The sequence below is a fragment of the Daktulosphaira vitifoliae genome, unplaced genomic scaffold (assembly GCF_025091365.1).
Source record: "Daktulosphaira vitifoliae isolate Bord-2020 unplaced genomic scaffold, ASM2509136v1 Scaffold_3, whole genome shotgun sequence".
In the NCBI taxonomy this organism is placed as follows: domain Eukaryota; kingdom Metazoa; phylum Arthropoda; class Insecta; order Hemiptera; family Phylloxeridae; genus Daktulosphaira; species Daktulosphaira vitifoliae.
The window spans coordinates 23,385,261-23,403,738 of record NW_026099574.1 but is presented as its reverse complement, the minus strand read 5'-3'; the positions used below and the strand labels follow the sequence as shown (position 1 = coordinate 23,403,738).

The 18,478-nt window shown below is 22.8% G+C and overlaps 1 protein-coding gene across 5 annotated transcripts in view; it reads left to right on the top strand.

The window, feature by feature from the left end:
• Positions 1-18,478, top strand: part of LOC126900874 (probable G-protein coupled receptor 21) — a 61,583-nt gene that overhangs the window by 5,573 nt on the left and 37,532 nt on the right. Inside the window, exon 2 of one of the 5 annotated variants that reach the window (XM_050676875.1) lies at positions 9,858-9,886. The exons of 3 other annotated variants lie outside the window; for them this stretch is intronic. The gene's annotated coding sequence lies outside the window, so the exon portion shown is untranslated. Of the gene's footprint in view, positions 1-9,857; positions 9,941-18,478 lie in introns of all 5 variants that reach the window. One more of the 5 variants, XM_050676877.1, reaches the window with a different exon arrangement.

The following is an 18,478-nucleotide window of genomic DNA, read 5'->3' as shown; positions in this document are numbered from 1 at the left end:
GGAATCAGAATAATTACATTTTAAACGAAAACAAATTAATATACTAATTCAATATATAAAAATACACACAAAAATAAATAATTTGAATGTTTTATTTACTTGAGTTGTTAAAATAAAATTATTCCTTGATGTTCTTGTTTATAACACATATTGTTTGAGTTTAAACTGTTCTATTGTAGTTTTGTAATTAAAATTACTTTGTTTAGGTACCGTGAATTCAAGTAGAGGCAGTAGTTAGTTAACTAGAAACAACATACAACTAAAATAAAAAATTAATTATCTCTATTGAGGCAAACTTGCCCTACGTAAACATTTTCTTTAAGAATAACGTAACGTCATAAAATTTCGAGTGTACAAAGATAGATTTTTCTTCACAAACTTTTACAGTTAAAATATATTCATAGCACAATAGTTTACTGGGACTTATTTAATATTTTAGATGTTCTAATGATACACGAATTATTACACTCGAGAGATATGTAAAATGATGTTAAACACATAAACTTAATCTGTTAAATAAGTAGAAAATTATACAAACATTCAACTTAATAATTCTGGTATATAGTTGTTGAAATTAGGAAATTGTTCATATTTAGTAGGTATCGTGGTTTGATTCTGTTGTGTAAGTTTTTTGATACAAAGAATAGCTTTTAAAAAGGACGTTAAATATAAGAATAAATAAATATGATATGAGGAAGGCTTAAATTTAGGTCGGAATTGTTTAGCATTATTAATTATGGTAATCGCAAAATACAATATTAAGCAAAAAAATATGTCAAAATTACAAGATTTCACTAGAATAAGAGTGTTTAAGGATATTTTATGGTGTTACACAAAATCTATTTTATCTGTTTATTTAATCAATTTGAAGATGCAGTTAGTCGGACGATGTTAGTACGATGTATAGTTAGCAATAATCGCACCCGAATTTAGAATAGTTAAATTGTTTGAATTGAAAAACATACAAAGAAAAATAATTTTTAATAATATTTCATTACAATAGAAAAAAATTTAACTCTCTATCGAGAAAACTAAAAAAAAATTTTAAGTTGTCTAATAAAGTTAATTTAATTATTAGATTGTTTGCTATAAATTTCTCTAAAAGCGAAAAGTTAATTATTATTATTTTATTTTTCGATTCATCCGTCAGTTTATTAATTTAAAAAAAATATTGATTTTAAAATTATGGTTCCACACGATTGCAGTTACGTTTTACTTATTAATGATAAATTGTATCTTTCTAGTGAAAACAAAACAACGTAACGAAAGTTATTATTTATATACCCTCACTGACTATAACCACCTTTTTATTTATTATTCCTTAGATAGAAATGTCCGATATAAGTTATGTGTTATGTTCTTGTCTAACCACTACTGTTTTACAATTATCTCCTTCTTTTATCTTTTACCGTCGTGTTGAATAAAAAAAAACAATGCTATTGTCACTTTTCTTTTATTTTTATTTTAGATAAGTTGTATCAATAATCATACACATAACTGAGGGGAAATAAGTAGGATAAATTCCCCTTTAAACAATCAGCTACAGCAAAGAAAAACGTTGTGTCATGTTGTGCTTGCAATGTGTTCGACTGGACATATTTTCAAGAGTAACAAAGAATTATAAAATTATAAAGTCAGTTGAATTTATGAAAGATTAATACTTAAGTTTTGCAGTATATTTTTTAGTTCAACGTAAATTATAAAAAATAAAACTGTTATTTGATCTTTTTTAGACTTGTTTCACAATGCAGTGTATGTATTTGTTAATTTTTGTCAGTTTTTATAATAGGTTCTATAATTTCGAGTTTACAAAAATTTTTCAGAGGTAAAAAAACGAGAAACCTATTTCATGACAATCAACCTAACTTAATCGCCTAAAAATTGTGTTTAAAATATATAGATATAAAAATTCAGTGCTTTTTGTATCATTAAAGTTTGAAATTTACTTTACTTTTAGCAAAAATAAAAAAGGACATACAAATGCATTCTTGTGCAAAATTCTACCTCAGCATAATTTTTTTTTTTTTTTATGATTATATGACAAATATATTGTAAGAATTCAAGTAAACTAGAAGTAATGTTATTTTTATTAAATTAAAATATAAACCAATTTCAGAATTTCTTTATCTTAATCATTAATTTGTTATTTTAGAACAGAAAGAGTGAACTGAATTATATTAATACATTATTGATGAGTAGAGTTGTTAATGTACTTTTGTCAGTTATAAAGCCGGATTAAAACTGTGGATTAAACTAAGTATATTTCTGATAGATGGAATATATATATATATTTTGATTAAAAACTGAAACAGGCAACTCCCTTAATTTATTGAATATAATCATTTTCTTTATATTGAAATTATATATTATTTTTATCGGAAAAAAATTGAATATTTTATACAAGAAATAGAATTTATATAAATTCTATTACTATGTGTAACTATAAAATTGTAGCTTATAATGAGCTCACGAAAACAATAACAGTATGAAGGTGGTCATGTGATATATGCAAATTACTTATTAAAACTTTGCAAATGCAGCAAATTTGTATTCAATACCCCCGAGCCTCGTTATCATAAAATGTTAATTTTTAAGATGTCTTAGCCGTATGCAGCTAAAAAGATTACCCAATAATACTAATATGGATCAAGTTATTCTTTCAATCTTAACTTATAACAATTATTATTTAATAAAATTCCTCAACTAATGTGATTATGCTACTTCAATTTTTTCTTTCAATTTCTTACAATTTAGCTTACAATTTAACTTAAACATTTTTTAGCCATAAATCAGTGAATTTTTATTCTCGTTTATTTGAAATAAGTTGTATTGTGACGAGTATTACTCTATGTATTGTACTCTTAGAATAAAACTAAGATGTTCAGTGGATTATTTATAGGGGAAGGAAATTCATGAAGTTCGGACTCCCCCATGTAAATAAAATAATGGTAACGGTGAGCAATGAAGAAGTGAAGCTTTCCTCTAATCGATGTTCTAAAAACTATTTGGACTCATCTTTTACAAAATTTTTTAATACGCCATTAAAGTTAAACATTTTTTTTTTTGGAAAATTACATACTTTATATATTTTAAATTCAATATTAAATTTAATAACTGAATCATTTTAAAGTCAATCGTTAAGTCAATAAATGGTATAACTACTATGGTATTATAAATGTTAAAATGTTAGACTGAAAGATGTATTTCATGTTACGCTATTGAAATATAATTGTTTATAGAATTAAATTTCTGTCTCGAAGTACCTGTTTTGTGCAGATATTTTTTTATAGATCAACAATAATTGATCTAATATTCAGTTGAATGTATGTGAAAGCATTGTTCTATTCCATGACCAATGATACTCTGTAAACTGTTGAGTAAAAGAAATAAATATAAAAAGTGTCTACGTTTATATATCTCGTGTTATTTGTTATTTAAAATTGTACAAAATTCAAAAAGTGTTCTATTTATTATATATTATTTTAGCTTTGACTTTGTTCATTTCTATTTATAAAAATTCGATTGGTTTTTTTATATAACGCTTATATTTTTAGGTATTTGTTATTTTTTATTTTAATGTAGTATAATTTCTTAAATATTCAATCAAACACACAACATATGTTATTAATTATTATACACAATTGTAAATGCCTGTAAAATGGAATATTATTGGGGAAAATGAAATGAAGCTTATAATAATATAAATGATCCATCGAATTCAATAAATAAAAATTAGCATATTTAATTAAAATGTAACGAAGATTTTCAGTAAAAACGTATATTAGTTGTACATATTCACTGGGTTTTTTATAATAACGTTTACTAGAAATAGAAAAATACCTCCTCTTTTTTTTTATGAATTTATGAATGTGGTTTATCTCATTTGAAGCAAATATGTTAGACAGTGACGTATCTAGAAGAACTATAAGAGTTAAGTCTTAACCACGTCGCGACGATCGAGACGACGCCAACATTGCCAAGCTGTGCCATATTTTAGCTAAAAACAAAAAAAATTATATTAAAAATGACTAAATTGTTTTTTTAAACTAGACCCTAGAAAACCCGGGATACGATACAGTGATAAGATATGTATAATTAATGTATTTGTAAATACAGAAAAAATATTTTTAAATGAAGATTTAATATCAGAATTAATTTATAAAGGAAAGAGAGTAAATGTATATAGTTAGGTCTTAACAGAAATGAAATTATGAATGAATACTTGAGTAATAAAAGAAAAATTATTTTTTCTTAATAACAAATCATGATCCAAGTCCAGCCATGTCATTCTTATTAAAGTAGATGTAATGAAGTATTTCAAATCTTCTTATCTTCTTAACTCTGAAAAGTACTTCCTCTGACATTTTACGGATTGCACATTTCTATTACGATTGTATTCAGAGCTTACTCTGATTTTCTATTCTCGCGTTGATTTGTTTATCATCTTAACATTATATTCATCTGATTAATTTGTTTTCAAGTTATTTTGGAAAATCAATTAACTTTTAAATTGATGAAAAGGAACTGTTTACAGATCTTATAAGGTCAATTCACTTTTGCTTTAATAGTCTTATTTAAAATAAACTTATTTCATGTTGTCCTACTACTATTCATACTTCTACTTTATTCCTTATTAAGGTAGCTTTTAACTATAAAACTACATAATATTAGTAAAGAATAAATGTTCTTATAAAATAAAATAAGAATTTGTTATTAATTTTTTCTTAACTTATTAATTTTTATTGAGAGATCCCATTTAAAATTGTGCATTCGTAAAGTTTTATAAAATATATATATATTATACTATTAAGGATAGATAAAGTAAAGCGGGATTATTAATTTCATAAATTGAACGTTTACTTTTGTTTGATTTGATTTATTTTGTTTGATGCATTGAACATGATAATGCGTTCACTATGGTGAAACATGCACTGATCTTATTCCCACTAAAGCAGGTCGCCAGTCAATATAAAATAATAAATAAAATAAAATAAAATAAAATAAATAATAAATAAAAATACAAAAATATGCAGATTATGACTTGTACAAACAATAATAATAATAGTAAGTTTTTAAATATTTTGAAGATTAATTGAATTGTATCGTATTTAATCGTTTTTTCTAAGTAATTCATAGGTATTGCTTGCAAAATTTAATAAAAAACTTGATAAATACTGAAATGTAAAAACTGAAAACAATAACTATCGTAAATTATTTAAAGTTCATTTATGAGTCCAAAATTATATTTTTTAAAACTTTAAGGATGACTTGGATTTTAATAAAAGTAAAGTTTATTGTTAATTTTATAAAATTTATAATGACTAAACATTATAATAGTAATTAAGAATTCATTTAACTGACTTTGGTTCCTTATAAATTTATGTTTTATAGAATTGGTAATCGTAATTCTAAAGTTGTATCAATGAAAATAATGTCTTTTTAATTCACTACTAGTTTTCTGGCTTTTTCATATCTAATGATTTAATATTTTGTATTTTGATTTTTAGGATGTTTGTAATGTATCATATAACAACAGAATCTAGTTTAATGTCAGTCAAAAAAATTGACCATTTAAGGGTACTTGCAAAAAACTGTGTTATTATGACTCTAAAAATAAATGTACATTATTCTGTGAATGTATATTTTGCTCGTAGTGCAATTCCTGTTTTTAACAACCAATAAAATATGCTCAAGGCAAACAAATTGTTTATTAATGTACCAGATTTAGTTTTCCAAATATCTAAAAATTATTTTCAGCAAAAATCTATATAAATCACATTCCTTCGAAAGATTATTATTTTCCAGTAGAACAAATGATTGATTTTTTTGCTAGAGAATCAACTGAAATCAAAATGTTTGATAGTGTTAATATTATATGAGGCTTTTTGTACCTATGCACAAAATGTATTATACTAGAAAGAAGTAAAGTTTGATGTCTATATTATAGTTGTATATTTTTAAAAAAGTTATTCGTATTGTAAATTTAATTTCATTTCTTTGAAATTCCTTCAGTGAAGTAAATGTAATAAGCCCTAATTTCATTTAGTACATATGATGTTCCATTATCAAAGATTGTATTTAGAAAGATGAATTATTTAGACAAGATAATGTTATGAAGGGTAGTCAGAATTTCCTTAAGATATATGAATATTAAATTTACTTATAAATATGTGCAATATTATCATTTTATTCACATAAATAATTTAAAAATATTACATTACACGGCTTACTTTTAAATTTTTACATTTTCACTTCAAATTTCTTTTTTCAGAATTTTATATACTATTATGTTATTTTTTATAAACGATATTGAAGACAATTAATGCTAACGACTCCTCGTAGGTAAATTACTAATTTTACCATGAAATATTCTGATATAGTACACTGCAACTATAAGATTTATAAATTCTTTTATTTTTTCAATTTGTTTACAATAAAATATATTTTGCTCTATCAAAGAACAGTAGACTAACATAATAATTTTATCTAATTTTAAAAGTCAGTCAATCTTTTCATTGATATAATTTTTAAGATAACAGATTAACAGTATTGATTTATATGATTTCGCCTAGAGCAATTATTTAGTTTTATTTTGATGTAATTGAATACCAAAGTGGCTGTTAAATAAATTTGTTTGAGTTAACTAGAATAATATTATTGGCGGTTGATTATAGTTCACAATTAAACTACATTCATATTTCATATGTAGTTTGTGAATATTTTAAATATTAGTAAAAATAAATAATTTTATTTATTTATTATAAGTTTTAGTTTTAGTTAAGCGGAAAATTCATGAAAAATTAAGAAGGGCAAATAACTATTTTAGGGACATGCAAGCTAAGGACCTTTGGCTACGTTACGTTGGCCATAATATTCAATCAATGCTGTTTTTTAGTAAAGTAAATATATTGGTGACACTCAGGGTTTCACCATAAGTCAGCTGTCAACTCACAATAATGAATGCCAATAGATTAAATCCCGTGTCTCCCTTAGGGGAAGTCCGGTAAAAGTAGATAGATTAAGTTTAGGAGCAAAAATATTTATGAAGTATTGTTACCAAACATCTTTAAATAAGTATTAATATTATAAAACTATCTCAAATTTTTAATTATGCTCTTGGAATAAATTTTATATTAATCTGTAATAAGTTAAAGTAACTTTAAAAAAAAATTTACTTAACTTGAGTACTTTAGTAAAGTTTTCATTATTTTAATTGATTTTAATATATTTCAACGAAATTTATCTTATACGAATATTAAAAACTTCACTTATCTATATTTTATACGCAAAAATACTTACTCAGTCTCAATTAAAACAGCTATTACTTAAGCTTTTTTTTCTTTAATAATGTAAGACATAGAAAATAAAATTTAAAATATATCTTAATCTGGAATTTTTCTAATCAATCTCACCAATAGAAACTTCCGTAACGGGTTTAAGTTAAAAAACAGGTTTAATCCAGAAAATTTTTACTACGCATGACAGTACCGGGGCAAATTTTTGCAATGCTAGTGCTCGTATCTTTACTCAAACCAATTCACCTGGTTTTTAAACCCTGTATTTCTGTTTCTTCTTATAATAGACTTATAAAATATAAATTAGGCTTTAGTAGTCTAGGTCTTTGTTAAAAATTTACTCCTTCATTTTGGGTCATATCAAAATGGTATAATCTTAAAGTTCTAATTTTTGTTACTGACTGACTGATTAATCATTAAAATTATAAGACATTTTCCTATAGAAATATTAAATTTGGCATAAATGTAGGTTTTATAATGTTAATAAAGGGAAAAATGTTAAAATTAACAGTTTTTTTTAAAATAAACTGTTAAAATACATTAAAATTTCGAAATATGAACAGTATTCACTTATATGTATATAGTTCAAAGAATAATTAGGAAATACGTACATATTTCATTAGATAACGCAGTCAAATATATTTCTTATAATGGTAATTTCATCAGTATCGATTTGATTTATTTCAATATAACATTACATTTTTTACTCAAGTTTTGGCTCAACTTTCAATTGTCTTGAGTCTAGACTAATTTAATACTACAATACTTATTCATTATCTGAAATGATAATAATAATAACTACAAAAATATAAAAAGATTATTTTGTTACACAATTTGAAATTCCGCTGTCAAGCGAAGTACGTTTATTCTTTTAGATGGGTTTCTAACGTTTCAACAAAATAATGAACCTCCCTAGGCATCAGAAGTAATACAAAAGCTTACTGTTAAATTAGTTTCAAAAAAAGAGAGTAACCATTATTCTCACTCTTGTACAATATTCGAATGAAAGTTTTCTAATAAAAGTATTTTAATATTGTTTTTGTATTTCTATGGTATTCTGTTTTTTGAAAAAATATGTATACGAATTCTGAACACATTTTTTATTTATATTTCATATTTAAATTATTTTAATGCCGTTGATTATAAACTTACAAGTTTATTGTCATTCAAACAAAAATTAAAAAAAAAATTGTTATAGGTTATTTATTATTGCTCATGCAAATATAATTCCGTATTATTTAACAGTATTTAGGGAAAAGTTATTTTTAGAATGCCAATATATCAATTATATTATTTAATTGTTAAAATTTAATTATTAATACATCTATTATATTTATATGTTAAATTTAATTTTGTAATATTTTCATATAAAATATATTTGAATTGTATAATCATAATACTTTATTTTATAAACTACTAAGGCATTCACTTTAATATATCTAACTGTCCTGCTCTAAATTGCAATGAAATTCTGTGTTTCATAATAATTATATGTATTATGAAAATTGTGAAGAATATTTATATAATTTTTATTTATAGTTAAAAAAATTATTTTGTTTATAAATAAATAATTTATTAACATATAAAGCAATATAAAATTAAATTTAGAGTATTAGGTATATAAAAAAATTGTAATTATTAGTATACACATTTAAGAGATTCACCTGTAGCAATTTAAGTAAAAATATCCAACGAAAAATTATTATTAAACTTCAAAAAAAATACTTATGGAAGAAGCAAAAACAATTATTAATAAGACAAATAATATTGTAAATATTGAACTATAAAACTAATGCACACAATCACAAGTTTCCGTTATTAATGAAATAATACAATAAATCATTTGAAATAGAAAAACTGAATTAGTGAAAAAATTAATAAATTGAAAAATAATCAAATAAATAATAGTTCCTGTCCTTGCGAATTCCAACCTTATGTAACTAATCTAATGAACATGAAACTAATTAATTAAATAAAGATAATAAATACAATACTCAAAAACCCGTAAATTTTAAAATTAAATAATTCAATAAAATTATTTATCAATTACGTACAAATTAAAAATCAAACCGACACTATACAAATTATCATAGAAACTGAAAAAACAAATTTCATCAACAAAAAAGATAAAACTGTAAATGACAACTACTATCTTTTCTTAGTTAAATAATTTTCCCGTTAAGCCTGTTAAACATATGTTTCCGTTTAAAAAAATTAAATTTTATATAATTTTAATGGGAAAGAACTATTTTTTTTTTACCACCTTTTATGTAGATCAAAATGTTTAAATGAAATGATTTTATTAATTTTTTAAGGAATTCATTCATCTATTTTTTAAATTTATATAACTTTTTAAGTCGTTGTATTATAACGTTTATTTGGGTAAATTTAAAATTATCTAATACATACATTCTGTATTTTAATTATTTATCATGGGTAATTGAATTTTATGACTGAATTTATTTACTATTTCGAATTAAGGAAATTTTACTGTACTTTAGATATGAAAGAACTATTGTTTCATAAAAAAATATTTATCTAATCGCTAACTTTTCTTTTCAGTTTCATAATGATGTGGATTCCATAACTAGGTGAATAGTAATATAAACTAAATTATTCTCATCTTCGCATCTAAGCTAAAAGTTAAAGTTTTTACTATAACTTTTTTTTGATACCATTTAAAAATTTGGAATTAACATCATTAAAAAATAAATTTTACGGGGATTTTTAAAATGCTATTGCTTAAATGGATATGTGACCAGGAACTTATTTAAATACAATTAAAAGTAATTTTATGAGTAAAAGATCAAAATTTCATTAGAATAACAATTTTTTGTATTTATATCGTAATAAATAATTTCAAAAGAAAACATATCAATCATTCAATAAAACCCTTAATGTCTAAAAAAATGCAGTAATTAGAATACTCAGACCTCAATTAATGTTTAATTATTCTAAAATATCCAAAAAAAGAACTACACCATAACCATATACTTATTTTTATACTTTTGTAACTAGTCCATTTTACTTTATAAATTTTTTACTAATTTTACATTGTGATTTATTTATGTGTTAATTTCGCCTTTTATTTTTTTATAGTTTTTTGTTCTTGTGATTTTTATTAAATTTTTAATCATTGTCTTGATGATCGTACACTACCGAACCTAATTTTCATTTATAGTTTTTTTAATATTATACTCTAGGTTTAGTTTAGTTTTATATTATTTTATTTTTAATTAAATAAATTATTTATACATCTAAAGAGTATAAAACATTTAGTTATTTCATATTAAATTGACTTTTTTTTTAAATATTCACAAAGTATTTGAATGATTTTTCAAGTATTTAAAAATATATTTTGGATTTATATTTTTATTAATATTTTAATACGTATTTTCAATAAATTTTCAAACATTCTTTAAAATAATTGTTTTAAATGCGAAAAAAAATTTCAAGTTCTTAAACTTCTTTTGTTGTTTCATTAATTTTTAACGACGAAAATGTATCTGGTCTGGATAAATACGTTTACTTCAATTGGTGTCATTTAAATTTTATAGGACTATGTCAATGTCATATTGATTAGAGATTTTTCTCTTTTAGGAATAACTTTTTTTTTGTATTTCACAATTAAATTTTACAAATTCTATTTTATAATTTATCGCATACCTGATCGCAATATTTTATTTACTTGGTTGGCTCTTATTATTTTAGCATCGTGAAACGAAATACCTTTTACAAAAAAATAATTTTCGTATTGAAAAATTCATGTGAAATGTGATTTTTGAATCGGGTTTCTTGATTTATCAAATTAACTGTGTTTTATTATAAAGCTTTATATAGATCTTCAAATATTTAATGAAAACTGACGTTTTTTATGATTTTATAAAAAGCAATAACATTGATGGAAATATTAATCCTAAACATTTGTAAACATTCCTAGATATTAGAATCGACACTGTACCATAATCGCCTTTTTTACAATTTGATATTTTTCTTTTTTTTTCTATATTATGTGATATCAGTAATATTGCTATTTATCAAATTATTATAAGTTTTTTCGAGCATTACTATCAAATCTGTGTTGTACATTAGTCCAAATTATTATTATTTTTAACAATATTACTTGAACAAAACTTTGATAAACTCAATTTTTTATTTATTTAATTAAAATTTTATGTAAGATTTTTACACTCTTCTGTATATTTTATACTTTTTTATATATATTTATTTATTTTTGAGCCTATCAATACAGCTTTCTAAGAGTAAATTTAGTTGTAGATATTTTGCAAGGTCGGGATTTTTTTTATTTCGCTAAAATTAAATTAAATTTAATTTAAAATGAGTTAAAGAGGTGACAGTTAAAGTTAATCCGCTATTATCATTATTTTTTAATTAAGTAAAAAGTTATGTTGATGATATCTCATTAACTTTAATTAAAAGAGAAATTAAATATCTCTATTAAGCTAAAAAATGTAACTTAAACTTATTAACTCTTTTATGCCTATCCTTGGATTTATGTTTTATATGAATAGTTTGAAAAAATAAGAAAAACTTTATCGCAAATTATCTTTAAACTAATTGTATCAAAATAATATATATAATGTACAATTATAAATTCATATAAATGTGTAATTTCATAGCTTCATTATGGGGAAGGTGGGTGAGATTACCTTGGACGGCATGTTTTTAAGGGTGGCACTAAAATAGAAAGCAATATAAACAATAGAGTTGAAGACTTTTATTTTGTTTGTAGAAAAAAATAGCCTTGCATAAAAAATAGTAAAGAACTTTTGATGAGCAAAGAATCTAGTATTTCAGGCGGCACAATTCCCTAATACGGTACTGTATAATTTGTAAAATTTTATAATTGAACAAAAATTATTCAATAATTATCTATTAGAAATAATATAAGTATAATAGGTATAGTAGTAGTAAGAGTACACAGTAAGTGGTAAGTAATAATATAGTTCTTTATTATTAAAAATAATGAGAGTTAGATGATATTTTCATAGCTAAACATACCTCTTAGATTGTTATGTATGTCGTATTATTGAATGATTATTACTAGAAAGTATGTTATAACACTTATTAAGTGTGTCAGTTGTCCCATTTATTTTTTATAAAGCACTAGCTTACACTTTAATACACAAAATGTTTAGTATAGGAAAAATTTGTTTTAGATCTAACAGGCAGAGGGTTTGTAAATAAATGTAGCAAAAGCGCTTTAGCTGTCACATTTCGTAAGTCTCGAAAATTTGAGTTTAATAAAAGATATTGTGTATGGATATTATTGGTGTTCTATAATTAAAATTTGTAATTTTTAATTATTAAATATTAAGGAGTGTGGTATGGCGCAGTGGATCATTCAGTTGCTGCCTTAATCCTGATGTTCAGCTGACCTGTTTGTTTGTTGGTTCCCGGATGGGTGACCATAATGAAACTTTAATGATGACATACTCTCGTCCCTATACTGTGGGTTAATATATATTAACCTCATTACTCAGACGTAATGAGGTTGCGTCAGGTTGCGCAAAATGCCGTCAAATCGTTAAGACAGAATCGACCACAAATAGTTAGGTTAGAGGCTAAGGTGATGATGAATTATTAAAACACCATTTATTATGTCATATGACTAGGTTATAACTCCACAATTATCATAATGATATTGACCATAATATTTAATTGTTTATTTTTCCAAAATTAAAAATTATATGAAATATTTTGCTCTGATTTCTATTATTGAGAATTAAGAAAAGCATTTTATTGTTTTTTTTTGTTCAATTAAAATGTTGATAACTATTATTCGCTATTCAAAAAAAACGTTATATTACTAAAAAAAAATCTAATTTTTAATGTTAAAATATGATTCAATTCCATGACTTATTGCTTTGAATAATACCATACTTTTTTAAGTTAAATTCGATTAAGTTCAACTTTTTTGGTTTTCATTTAATTTTAGTGTTTCGAGTGTTAATAGATGAGAAAACTAATTAGGCTCTAATCGTAAGTGAGATTGGCTTTACTAATTCTATCGTATGGATTTCTAAGAAAGAACTGTTTTTTAAATGATGCTACTTGATAAAATAAAATCAAGAATGTTAATGTGCAACAAAAAAAAATTGCACATTTTTAAGAGATAAATTTTATTAATTAAAATAAATTTATTATCATTCCAAATTGTCAATATTTACATCAACAAAAATATATAAAATAATAAAATAAACTACTTATCTAAAACAACATCTTCAGTAACAACTATAAAATTAAAAATAAACTCCTTCATTTTGTGGATTGGTTATGATATTCTAGATGAACACATCTAGAGGTGTATATAATAACATTGCATCCATACCATAATTTTTTGTTCGATATTCATTAATGTAAGAAAAAATTAGTTTAAACGATGACAAAAAAATCCATTAATTTAGAACTACATAACGTGAATTAAAAAATTATATATAAACAGAATCTATACAACAAGATTTTTTTTTAAGTATTAATTTTGAAATTACTCTTTTATGCGTTGATATTAATAAATATAAGAGTTGTGTTTAAAAACAAATGATTAAGAAACATTTTTGTAAAAAACAACGACGATTCGATGAAAATCATTTAATTAAGTCAATATTGTTTTACTGTGGTTTTTAAAATATCAATAATTGTTACTTGAATAATATCAAAATTAATCTACACTTTCAAATAAAAAATAATTAAATATTTTTACAATTATATCTTCTCTTTAATTCAAAATTTAATTATATTTTTTTATTTCTGTCGTCAGTAATACATAAGTCTAAACAAAGAACTCATTCAATGGGTGCTGTATATAGTAAAAACTACTCTCAAATACTTTCCTTAAGATATGACCAAAGTTAGGTTAATATTTAACACAAGAATAATTTCTCAAGGGGACTAAACATGTCATTTACTAGTTGAATAATAATTTATCGCATTTAAAACGAATAGAGATTCAACGTATAACTGTTATGATTAAAATTTTTCCCTAAAGAATATACTCCAATTTATTTACATATAATTACAATAACTATTTTTTTAATTATTCTTGAAAAATAATCTCTATCCTTTTGTTTTTGGGTATCAATCCTGAATAATTTCAAGTTAAAAATAATGAATTTAATTTAAAAAATAGTTTAGTCAAATTTCACTTAGAATAATAAATTATAAATTATTGAATACTTGCAATTCTCATAACATGAATTTATTTTCACATAAAATACAAATTTAAATATTATTTAAAACTTATCTTTTAATAAAGAATAAAAAATAATAAAAAAATTCAAAATGAAGACTAGTAATGAAATGTTGAAGTTTTACTTCCATATCTTGTTATGAAAAATTATTTTGATAGGATTTATAATTAAAACTTAAAATTGAAATTAATTTAAACATTTTTTCTTTGATGAAGTTTATATCATTTTATTCTAATTTTTTTTTAAATTTATAATAAATAATTTCTATAATACAAATTTTTTTTCCTTAATTTTGTTGTCAATACCTTGTGAAAAATAAATATTCAGCTTAACATCATTAAGTATCAAAATGTTTAACTATTTTAAATATTGATATTGTTACAATACCTAATCTTATTACTTTGAAATGGCCCATGTCAACTTGAAAATGTTTACTGTTGTATTTGTATCATTAAGCTTATGACATAAGAACTCGGTCATCAATTATTATATTTTTATCCGGAAAAGTATACTTGAAAATTGTAACACCTATCGTGAAATGAATTTCGATAAGATTCATGTACTACAATTTAACCTCATAAATAATATTTTTTACTTATCGTATTATATTATGTTATAGTAACGTGTACAACAATAAATATTTGCGATTGTTAAAAAAGATGTTTAGGTAAAATGTTTCTATTATTGTATATTTTCAATAAGTTTTTGGCTATTTTTATTATTGATTTAAAAAAAAAAAAATTATATATTACATGAGTTTTATTACGACATATTTTCATTTTATAGAATATTTCTGTAATACGTCATCTTTTTTTGGAAGGATCAAAAAAAGTTCATGACAAAGGACGGATTTTCGTTTTAACGAGATAGTTTATAGTGTAATATAAAATGTATTGTGTAATACATATGAGATACTTTAGCCAACATTACATATAAATAATAAGTACGTCTTTTTTTTTGTTCTGTAGTATTAATTATTTTAACATCACTGCCGTCAACATTATTCTGTTTTAAGTATTTCTGCCATTATTTATGGCATATTCTGTTTTTTATAAATATGTAATACAACATTTTTAATTTAAAACATGAAAACCTACGTGCTCATTAAGATAAAAATAAAGTGTAATTGAATGTAATTTTATAATATATAGGAATATAATTTAGGAAAATTAAACGATCAATCGTGTTTATTAAAAAAAAAAACATTTGAAGTATTAGAAATTTAACACATATTATTAAAATGAAAATTCTAAAAAATTATAAGATAAAATAAATAGGCATAATAAGAGCATGAATGGATGAATACTTGAATCAGTCTTGTAATTATAACAATTTTAAGTGAACTAATATATTTGTTGGTGTTTCTAAATAAAATTATTGTATAATTTTCATTTCTTTTATTGAGAAAATAGACTACTTTTTACTTTTATAAATATCAGGTATCAAGTTAATCTAATCATATGAATATTCAAAGCTTCTAGTGTATTTTTTTTCTTAATTTTAATTTAGTCAAAATCATTAAATTACTATTCTTGTTACGTTCTGTAATTTTCACCTCGTGTTTCAATGATAATTAAGTTCTGTTTGTTCAAACATAAAATAGGTGATGCTACGTTTGGAAATTATAACTTATTATATATCATAAGCATAGTTTACATGCGGGTTATGGAAGATTCAGTCCTATAGAAGTTATCTTTGTCCCTATAAGTTAATTAATATTTTTGGGGAGAGAAGGAGATAAAGCCATGCGGTAAAGAAGATTCCCATCAGATTTATTATCCAAAATAACCCCACCTATAAATTTTTCAAGATACGACCATGTCATATGTATATGTTTTAAATCGTAAATTTAAATAATTCAAAAAACAGAAAATTTGGAGATTGATTTCTAGTCTAATTGACTGGAATATTTACTTAGTGAAAATTATGTATCTCATATCGATATAATAAGTTGTCAATACAGTAGTAATAATTATATTTTAATCAATTGTTTAATGTTTAAATTATTTATAAAATGTAATAACAAAATAATGTTTATGATTATGATATTTGTAGATTGGTAGTTTCTTATATTTTGAAACCTTATAATCACTAACACAATTTAATATTAATGAAAATTGTACATTCGTAAAATAATTATTAAATTATTACTCAATTTACTCAAAAACGTATTAAATTTATACAATATAAACATGTTTCATGATGTAATTTTTCACTTTTTTTTTAATATATTTTAGACTAAAATTGTATAATAAAAATAAGGAATTAAAAGAGCTTTCATGCCTTTCTTTGTCTTTTGATACCTTATTATTTATAAAGTTTAACTTCAGAAAAAGTTTGTAGAACAACTTAAAACAACAACAACTAATAACTTTGTATGATAATATGTGTGTTTATATAATAATGATTTTAATGAAAATTTTAAACTTTACAGTACTTTAAAATTCTAATGAATTTTTATAAACATTAACACAACTAAATTAAACAATGCTATCATATCATGTTCCATAGTTTCAAATTCTGTATAATTTTATCGAAGATTATCACTGTTTTATACAGAAAATGTTAGCAATAATGTATGATATCGAATTTCCTTAACTTTACGTTAAAGCTATAATTAAAATCAACATGGCGTAGGACTTTTTCATAAACTTTGCTTTTATAAATGTTTACTATGCTGTATGATAGTTTTTTAAATATGCAGAGATTAAATTATATTGAAAATATGTATGAAATTATGAAATAAAGAAAAATATTTGTTTTAATTTCTCATATATTTGTGAAACACATACATTCGTATAATTAACATATAATTAATGGATAATTTTAATTGTTTTTACTAAAAATCGTAATTACAATTTTTCAGATCAAAATTAAATTTAATAAAAGATAATTGAGTATTATCACTGCATAATTTTGAAATTATGTATACTACCCCCATTCAATAATATAATTGTGATTAATTATGGCAACATTTGTACTTAGATACAATTTATTATCAACTGTGATTAAGTAACGGTCAGGTGATCAAAATTGATATTTTAGGAGAGATTATAAATTGGTTTCATCAATTATGTGTCCCAATATATCCGCTCCTCTAAGTTCTTCTTTGGTTCAGTAAAATGTAGCTGATATAAATTTTGTACCAAACAAAAATTTAAATCTTATTGTAATAATTATCGTAAACAAAGGTGAATTTAAGAATGAGGGTTTACTTTGATAATACTTTTTTTATTTTATATTTATTCTTACTATAAATATAGATATAAATCTTTATACATTTATTATACTTTTCAAAGACGTACTTCAATAACATATTCGTATTAATTATTTTGAGCTACTTAAATTTTTAAAATGCACTATTAAAAACAAAAACTGTATACTTCAAAGTTATGTATGTGCAGATATACTAATTATAAAAAAAAAAAATCAGTCTGATAAATTTTCAGTATTGGAAAGTATACTTCACAAAGTTGGCATACGAATTTTTAATAGAATACTATCTACAAGAAAAATATTTACTACTCTTTCTTAATTAAATTAAAAAAATAAATTATTTTTCATCATGGGTTATTCAATCTTCTTTCTTCCCTGAATATGCCTTCGTATAAAATATCTTTTGATATAAATTCAAATTGAGTTTTCGTAATCATCAGACTCAATTTTTCAGTTGTTTATTTATTTGACAGATAGGTTTTTTATCAATTGTTTAATTGATAGTATTGTGTTAATTGGCAAAATAATGCTGGGTAACTGAACCAGTTCTTTATTCTTCGAGTATTATTTTATATAGTAATATTTTATATATTACGAGTAATATTTTGATAACTGGGAAACTGAATATTCTACAGATATTCTTATCTTAAGATTTAACTTCCTTAACTGCTGTATAAAAGACACAGAATTAAAAGAAACAGAGTCTTAGTATTTGATAAATTAGAATGTTGTACCAGGAATTCATGAGGTATTGAG